Source organism: Pogona vitticeps, chromosome 1 (genome assembly GCF_051106095.1).
Source record: "Pogona vitticeps strain Pit_001003342236 chromosome 1, PviZW2.1, whole genome shotgun sequence".
Taxonomy (NCBI): Eukaryota; Metazoa; Chordata; class Lepidosauria; order Squamata; family Agamidae; genus Pogona; species Pogona vitticeps.
Window position 1 is genome coordinate 24,910,643 of NC_135783.1, and position 8,251 is coordinate 24,918,893.

At 42.1% G+C, this 8,251-nt stretch overlaps 2 long non-coding RNA genes across 2 annotated transcripts in view; one reads left to right on the top strand and one right to left on the bottom strand.

The window, feature by feature from the left end:
* Nucleotides 1–8,251, top strand: part of LOC140704363 (uncharacterized) — a 77,376-nt gene that overhangs the window by 45,370 nt on the left and 23,755 nt on the right. The window lies entirely within an intron of this gene.
* The window catches only part of LOC140704362 (uncharacterized), an 11,763-nt gene continuing 3,512 nt past the window's right edge, over nt 1–8,251 (bottom strand). Inside the window, exon 2 of the long non-coding RNA XR_013540307.1 lies at nt 1–8,157. This is a non-coding gene — a long non-coding RNA (uncharacterized LOC140704362). The remainder of the gene's footprint in view (nt 8,158–8,251) is intronic.

Genomic DNA, 8,251 nt, shown 5'->3' on the forward strand with positions numbered 1-8,251 from the left:
TTTTGTATTGATTCATTTTCTCTACTGTTTTTGGGGCAATCAGCTCCCCCCTTTCCCTTTTTTTAAAAAAAATAACAAAAGTGATACATTGACAGTACAATAGAGAGGTCCAAGACCTCTTTTCTCCTCCTCCCCTTTTCCCTTCCCTCCTACACTCAACCCCTGTGCAAAGTATAATGAAAAGCAGGGTTAAAAAAAAGAGGGGATGCAACACTTCTTTCTTTATAGTTCAAAGCAGGAAATGTCTCTCCTCAAGCCATAAATCAGAATTGACTTGATAGCACATGTTGTTCTATGAAGCAAAAAAGCAAGGCAAGAGAAGTTGTGGATACAGTATATCTTTCTTTCTATCTTTCTTTCCAATCTGCTCCATAAGGGTTGGGAGAATCCCTCAAAACAGTGTGAAAGATGATTGGTCCAAGAGAAGTTCCACTCTCTTCTCCTTCTGTTTATGGAAGCACGTACTGGATCAAAAAGCCTTCTGAGATTGGGACATAGTAACTGTAGTTTATCATGACTAAGCTGTCTCATGTATTTAAACTGGGCTGAAATGTAACTAGTGGTCTCGGGAATCCAGTGAATTCACTGAAAAATAAAATGTAAAAATGTTCCTTCTGACGCAATGAGGAGGTAAAAGGGCACACCATCTGTATGTGCATTCATACCTGGATGAAAAAGCAAATTCATAAATAGCTCCCCTGTGTGCTACAAATATTAAAATATTTTTGAATATTAAAAAGATCATGACAACCGCAAAGAATTGAAACATCAAAATAGTAATTGGTGGGGAGGAGGCTGAATGTTTGGAAGAATTCATCTTTTTAGGTTCACTGGTCAATCAAAACAGTGATCACAGCCAAGAAATAAAACATTGAATCGTGCTAGATCGCACAGCAATGATGAGTATGAATCAAATATGGAAAAGTAAAGATGTCAGCCTGACACCCCAGTACAGATTAGTTTACACCATTGTGTTCCCCATAACTACATATGGCTGTGAAAGTTGGATGATAAAGAAGAAGGATAGAAGAAAAATTGATTCTTTTGAGCTATGCTGTTAGAGGAGGCTCTTGTGCATTCCATGGACTGGAAAGATAAAGAATAAAGTGCTGAAGTGCATAAAACTGGACATGCTACTGGAAAGCAAAATAACAACACTTCAACTTAGTTAATTTGGCCATGTCATGCGATCAACATCATTGGAGAAAGATGTCATGCTCAGAATGGTCAGTGGTAAAAGACGATGAGGACACCATTGGTTGGATGTAATCAAAGCAGTTGGTTGGATGTAATCAAAGCAGACACTGGTCAAAATATAAAACAGAAATCATGGAGAGAGTTGATTCATTGACATTGCCAAGAGCTGGATATGACTGAATGGATAATTCAGTTTGAGTTGTGCTACACATAGCTAGTTCCGTTATTGGCTGATCTATATCTGAAAATTAGACATACTGTAAATTAGGTCTTTCCAGCCTGGTGTTCTCCAAAATGACAGATGAAAACTCTCATAGGAAACCTGATGACCAGAGATGATGGAAACTGTATGACAACATACGAGGCTACATAAGGATGCCTTAAGTCAACTTTCCTGGAGGAAAAACATTTGTGTTTGTGTGTAATTTTAAGTACTTCTGGTCACTTCTGTTCCTGAGTAGCATTCTGTAATACATGACATGTAAATACGCCAGTAGTCAGGACTGAAAGTGAATCTTTCACTTCCAGTTTGGAAGATTTGAAGTGAGATAAACCGAGGTTAATTCTAAAAATAGTTTGTTGAAATGAGGTCATCTCAGTCCATAGGTTTTGATGTTACCCTGTTTCAACAAACCATAATTAAAATGGGCCATGACTTAGAATATGAATACAACATTAAATGGTGGCTAATCTAAAAAGAGGAGTAGACATTTCTTTGTATTCAAATCCAAGTTAGAAGGAGCAGGAGGAAAATTCAAACTCAAGCCTTGTTATGGCTTATCCTTGTAACATCAAACCATGGTTTAGAGCAGGGCTGATCAAGGGCCACATGCTTCTCCTCATCTTGGCCTCTTTTTTCTGGAGGGCGCGGGAAGGTGAATTGTTACTTTTGGAAGTCTCCAGGAGTAGCTCTTCATCTATTAAATAGGCTGCAGGTCCACCTTATACCACTAGCCCCAAATTTCCCAATTTTTCAGGTGGAAGTGGACTTTCAGCTATTTCTGGTATCACTGTTATATGTTTTCTGGTATTTTTAGTCATTTGCACGACACCAAAAAACTAGGGTTCAAATTCCTGCCTCTGGACCCACTGAAGTTGCCTATACCTGACTTACTTGTGAACAGCCTAATCTTTTTTAGAGCGGGACACCCCGAGTGCCAGGAGTAAATCGCGGCAATAGCCAGGACCTCATCCTCTGTTGGGTAATCAGATGGCTGTGTGTGCCCATGCCAGTGGGCAGTGGGACTGAAGCTATTTCTAATTGGGAAAGAGCCAAACTTGTATCCCTCTTTCTGTCATTCTCTTTTCTCTCACTTCCCTTAATCCTTGCCACACAGCTCTTGCCAGAGGTCTGAAGTGAGCCTCACTTGTTTCTCACTCCTGCTCTAAACATGGCTTAGTGTACAATGCCAGGCAAAATAATTACCTAAAAGATCCTGTTGTCAGATGCTTTGAGAATTTTCAGAAACAAACAGTCCATTTCTATAGCTGCATAGATTTAACAGATCACGTACAACTGCCCAGCATCACGGTCAGCTAAAGTTGTTAGCGGTGCTCTGCCTATTTTTTCCCATCTCTTAAGTGCCGTTGCAGGTGTTAAAAGGTGCGATACCACGCAGAGAACTTGGCTGGAGCATTACAGTGTTTGTACAATTCTATATTTTCCACAGACACACCTCATAAGCTTTCTGAGAATTGCTGTGAACTCAGAGGAAAATACGTGACTTGGCAGCATGGTTTGATCATGGCTATCTCCTTTGTTCATGTTATAAGCCAGTGGAGGCAAACCTTTTTCAGTTCGAGTGTCCAAAATGAGGGGGTGGGGAAGAAACCAGTGGCTGCCATGCCACCCGGAAGACCAGAACCGGAACAGGAAGTGGCAGTTTCAGGGGGGATCATCGGGAGGGAGAGGAAGTTAAAGGGGGAATCATGAGGACGGACAGGAAGTTAAAGGGGGAATCATGGGGACAGAGAGGAAGTTAAAGGACCCAGAACAGGAAGAGAAAGAGGGAATCCCAGCTGCAGCCACTTCAAAAGGTTTGCCGTGTGCCAGAAGAAAGGGCTTCGCATGCCAGCTGTGGCATGCGTGCCATAGGTTCGCCATCGCTATTATAAGCAATCCAGTGGTGTTTCTGGAGTGGAAGGTTCAGCCAACAGGGTGCCATTATTGACCAAGGGGAGCCAGAATGCATTCACAGTCCTCACATTCTCCTCCCCATCATGACTGCAAAAGGAACGACAAAGATTCATTAATATCTTGAGGTAGCAGCTGAAGGCCGGGTCACCCTAAGATTTAATTTTTGTCCATGGGGAATCATTTTCATGCTGGCATTACTGTATACATAAGCACAGGGGACAAAGGGTGGTGGGACTGCCATCCACTCTTGTGAGACAAGATCAGTGGTCTCTACTTGGACCATGAACTGCTAGTGAGACAATGGTTTCAGCAGAAGCCAAGTGTTAAACCAAATTTGGTGGAAGACCCTCTGGATTGTTTGCTAGGCTGAATGATTATGCTGATTGAGTTTGCCAAGCAGAAATTTAAAAAGGTTATGTTTGGTATACTTAGATTTGAGAGAACCGGGGAAGATCTTTGTTTCCTCCTATTTGTGAAATTTACAAAACAAAATTACTACCTCAGACAATGAATGGAGATGAAATTTGGGGACTTGGGAATTGACACCTATTAGAACTCATTCAAAATAAGTCGAAGGAGTAATGGGGCATGTTCATATTTTTGCTTATCATCCAAGCAATGTTAATTTTGAGACCTTCTGTTGAGATTGTTTCTTTTATACTATATACCTGCTCAACTTTTTCCTTCCTTTTTTTATTTGCTTGTTCTTTAATTTTTTTCAGGAATGAAGAAAGCCTTCAGTATGGCTATGTAGTACGTCTGCCAATTTTGTTTTGAATGAGCTCCGTGTTCTGTTTAGAAGTGGCCAGAGATATTTGGGGAACAGATGGACAATGGCAAATGGCCTGAAACACAGGGATAAATTAACTGCCACTTCCCCCCCCCCCCAAAGATCACCCCTAGTTACAGGTTTCAAGCTAATTCTTTTCTTTTGGAGGAAAGCACACATGACCAATAGTTGCTCTGTTCACATTTCTTGAGCTTTAACTTTTATGCCTCTGTTAACTAGCTTGTAGGTTTACCGGATCAAAAGAAGAAGAAAAGAACAGCAACAACCAAAAAAAGACTCCTTTCAAGGCTGGCTCTGGGGTTTATAATATTCAAAGAGAGAAGCAGCTGTCTGGGAACTAATAAAACACATACGTTTGTGAAAGACCAAAATGTGACATTCAGTCCTCCCGGGACGTTTTGGATTCAGATGGAGAGGGAGGAAAGCACACATTTTGGAAATATTGTTCATTGGTGTCGCTGAATGCTGATGCAGCATCAGAGAGGAAATAGGAGCGCAAATAATTCAAACAAGGGAAAGCACTGTGTTTCGCTGCACTTGGGGTGTGGCAAAGTTTCTTCAGAGGGTGGCTGTTCGCCAAGGCTGGGGGTTGCTCTAAGCAATACAAACATAGCCATCCTGACCGTCCAGTTCCTGGGTTGAGACTGGCTGTCAAAAGGAAAAGGGAGAAGTCGATAAGAGTTCAGTGTTGTGTGTGAGGGGGGGAAAGTATTACACATGCCACAATAACCAAAATCCCAGTGGATACATCAGTCCTCAAGATGAAGTTCATTTGTTTTGCTATGTCTGTTCTTTCAGTGTGTATGCGTCTCTGCACGTATATCGGCAGTCGGGGGCCTGAGGAGCACGAGGCCTGCTATGACCAGTGTCTGAGGAAGTTGTCTACTGGGGGTAATTGAGCTATCCCCGGTTATTCTTAATCTTTCTGCATTCTCAGTGCAGTCACAGAACCTGCTTCTGAGTCCTGGGGAAACCCTTTAAAGCCAGTTGAGGGCAGTGCATAAAGCTGTAAGTAGCCATGTTGGCACCTAGGGATTTTTGGCCCCATGGATTAAGCCCAGATCATGTAAGACCGGCGTAGGCAAGGAGAGTTATGGGGAGGATCATCTGAATCGGAGTGCAAAGAAGCAGTATTGGTTCTATGCTGCACCCACCTGTTGTGTCTTTCTGTCTGCACACCAACAGGAAGTGGTGTGCATGGGTGCAAGGCGGCAAGCTGGAGCGCTGGATCAAAGGCTCAGTTGCTCCAACCTAGTTACAGCTCTGGCATTGCAGAAGGCTGCTTGGGGGGGGGAGGGGAGGAGTTTCATCATGCTAGTAGGCAGGCACTAGTTTGATGTCAAATTTAGGACTATGTCTAAAAAGAGGGTTGAGAACACTATTAAAAGGCAGGAAATTGCCAGTTATTTAGTTACAGGGGGTTTGGATATAGCAATTGGATCACTTTTTGCCTCAGGCAACAACATACATTTGCTCATCTGAAAGACAATCTGAGTGTGGATAGGGGTTGTGGGAGTAGATGAAGCCCCCTAAGCTATAGGGATGAGTATGAATAGGCCCTGGACCTCTGGAGGTTGCCCATCCCTAATGTAGAAAATTGTGCTGTTAAGAACTGTGGACCAGATTGCCCATGGTTTGAGACTTGGTCTATGCCCTGTAACCATCTGATTGCAGCAGAATCAGATGGTTACAGGGCAAAAAATATCTGATATATTTATTGATTGTACGGTAGTGCTTCTGATACGAGCAAAGAAGAAGATGGTTCTGAGGTTACAAAATTCTCAGGTCGTCGAAAGTGCTGTGCTGTTTTAAACTGAAAGTGAGGAAGTCACATTTATGAAGGCTCCCTATGTTTAAAAAAGTTCCTGGAAGCAGAAGACTAGCATAATAGAGAGTGAACTTTTTAATAGTTGGTGACAATATTTCAAAGATCAAACCGGCATATAAAGTCTAGAACTGGCATGATCTAGTTTGCCACCTCAGAATTCTACAACCTCATTGTGCGACATCTGGAATCTAGATCCAAATTTTATTTCAGCTGTGAAATCACTGAGAATTGAAGTTTCAGTCACATTACGTTTCTTAAACAGCACATGGTTTGGACGTTCATGCTGGTTTGTATGCATTTTCTTCCCTTGCCTCCTTGGTCAATGATCCACTCAGTAGTTGGAACAATCTCTCCTACTCTTCTTTAGCTGTTTGACCAGTCAACAGCAGGAGCATGGGGTTGTCTGTCCTGCCTCCTTGTCTAAGTGGGCAATCAGCCAAAGAGGCAGGGCAGGGAAGTTCACACTCCTGCCAGAGAACTGGTCAAAAAGCTGAAAAGGAGGAGAGGAGCATGTGCCAGCTGGGAAGTGGGGAATCCAGCCAGGGAGGTGGGGGAAGGGAACACTTATGAACCAAGATTTGTGCTTATCTCTACAGGTAAGTGTGTGTTAGGATGGGGAAAGAATTAACCCGAGCTATTTGCCCATTGAAAAATCACCCCATTAATGTTGTTTATCCCTGAAAAGGTGCTATTTTTTTTGCATAAAGCTTTTGGGGGAAATTGGCACCTTCAGCAGGACTTTTGGTGGGAAAAATAGCATGGAAGGAAAAGGTTAAATCTCACCTTGTGTCGTGGTTGCACATTGCAATGGCCCCCACTCCCATGCTTGTGTTTCGTTAGACGGATCCTAAGATTGCAATTTTACAAAACGACAACGAACACAACATATATTTTGGAATTGAGTCCATTCATCATTTAGCTGATTACACAAGCCCATCTACATGAGAATATAATAAAGATTCTAAAGCTTCCCAATCTTAGATCACCAGATGTTCTTGGACTACAACTCCCAGAAATCTCAGCCAGTACAGCTAGTGATGAAAGTTTCTGGGAGTTTCAGTGCAAGAACATCTGGGAGCCTAAGGTTGGGAACCATTGTTCTAAAGGGAAGACCATGATGCCTTTGTTTTTATAGGATGGCTCTTGTGGCTTTCATTTGTATAGCAAAAGGTGTTCCTTCTTCCAAGATACAGCTTGTCATCATTACTTTTTATAACCATGTTAGAAAACTATATTCAAATCTGCCTGTGAAGAGCACCATTTTAATCCAACAGTTTTTGAAAGCCAATTGAACTTTGCAGGACTAACAGTTATGCATAAATAATAATTCTTTTTTGCCATTCCAATTTGTGAAGGCAAGAGGAGAAGGGGACGACAGAGGACAAGATGGTTCGACAGTGTCACCGAAGCTACCAACATGAATTTGACCCAACTCCGGGAGACAGTGGAAGACAGGAGGGCCTGGCGTGCTCTGGTCCATGGGGTCATGAAGAGTTGGACACGAATTAATGACTAAACAACAACAATTTTTATTAAGCATTTTTTTAAAAAAGAAAAACCCTGAAAATAATGATCAGAGTGGCATAGGGATTTCTGAACTTGGAGTTGTTAGGTCCTGTTAGAACCAAAGGGTAAGTATCATCTTCAGCCTTTAGACATCTGTCCTCAAAGATAGAAGATGGACTTTAATCAAAGTGATATTTGGAGGAACAGTGGTTTGGGCTGCTACAGCAGAGAAAACACATTTATTTTTGCCATAGTTTCCTGGACTAGTAGACTCTACTTTTGCCATAACAAATGTGTTAGCTTGCAATGAACTTATTTCACTGATGGAATAGCTTCTGTCAGAGCAACAGGAAGGAGAGTGGTCCCTCATTTTCTTCTGTAGGGTGTCTGGAACTCTCTGGAGCAATTTCTTTGGGGAACACCAGGGTGCTGTCAGATGGAGGAACAATGCAGGAAGTGGTTGTACACAAGTTAAACATCACCTGATCAATGTTGAATTTCATCCTTAGGCCAGTATCATCCTGACACAGAACTAAAGGTATGGAAGCAGCCCCAGCGCTGTGGCCTGATCTTTCTGTCAAACAACTGGCACATTGCAAATAGTCACAGCAACTTCTACAACTTTAATTCTGTACATGATGACCCCCCAAATGTATACTGGGCGTAGTCTTTAAGGTGTCACAGAATTCTTCATAATTCCTGAAAAATGGAAAAAGTCAAGTGAAAGAAACATCTTTTGAACCATTTCTTTAAATTAGGAAAGACCATCTTTTTAACTATCAAGCTGAAAAGC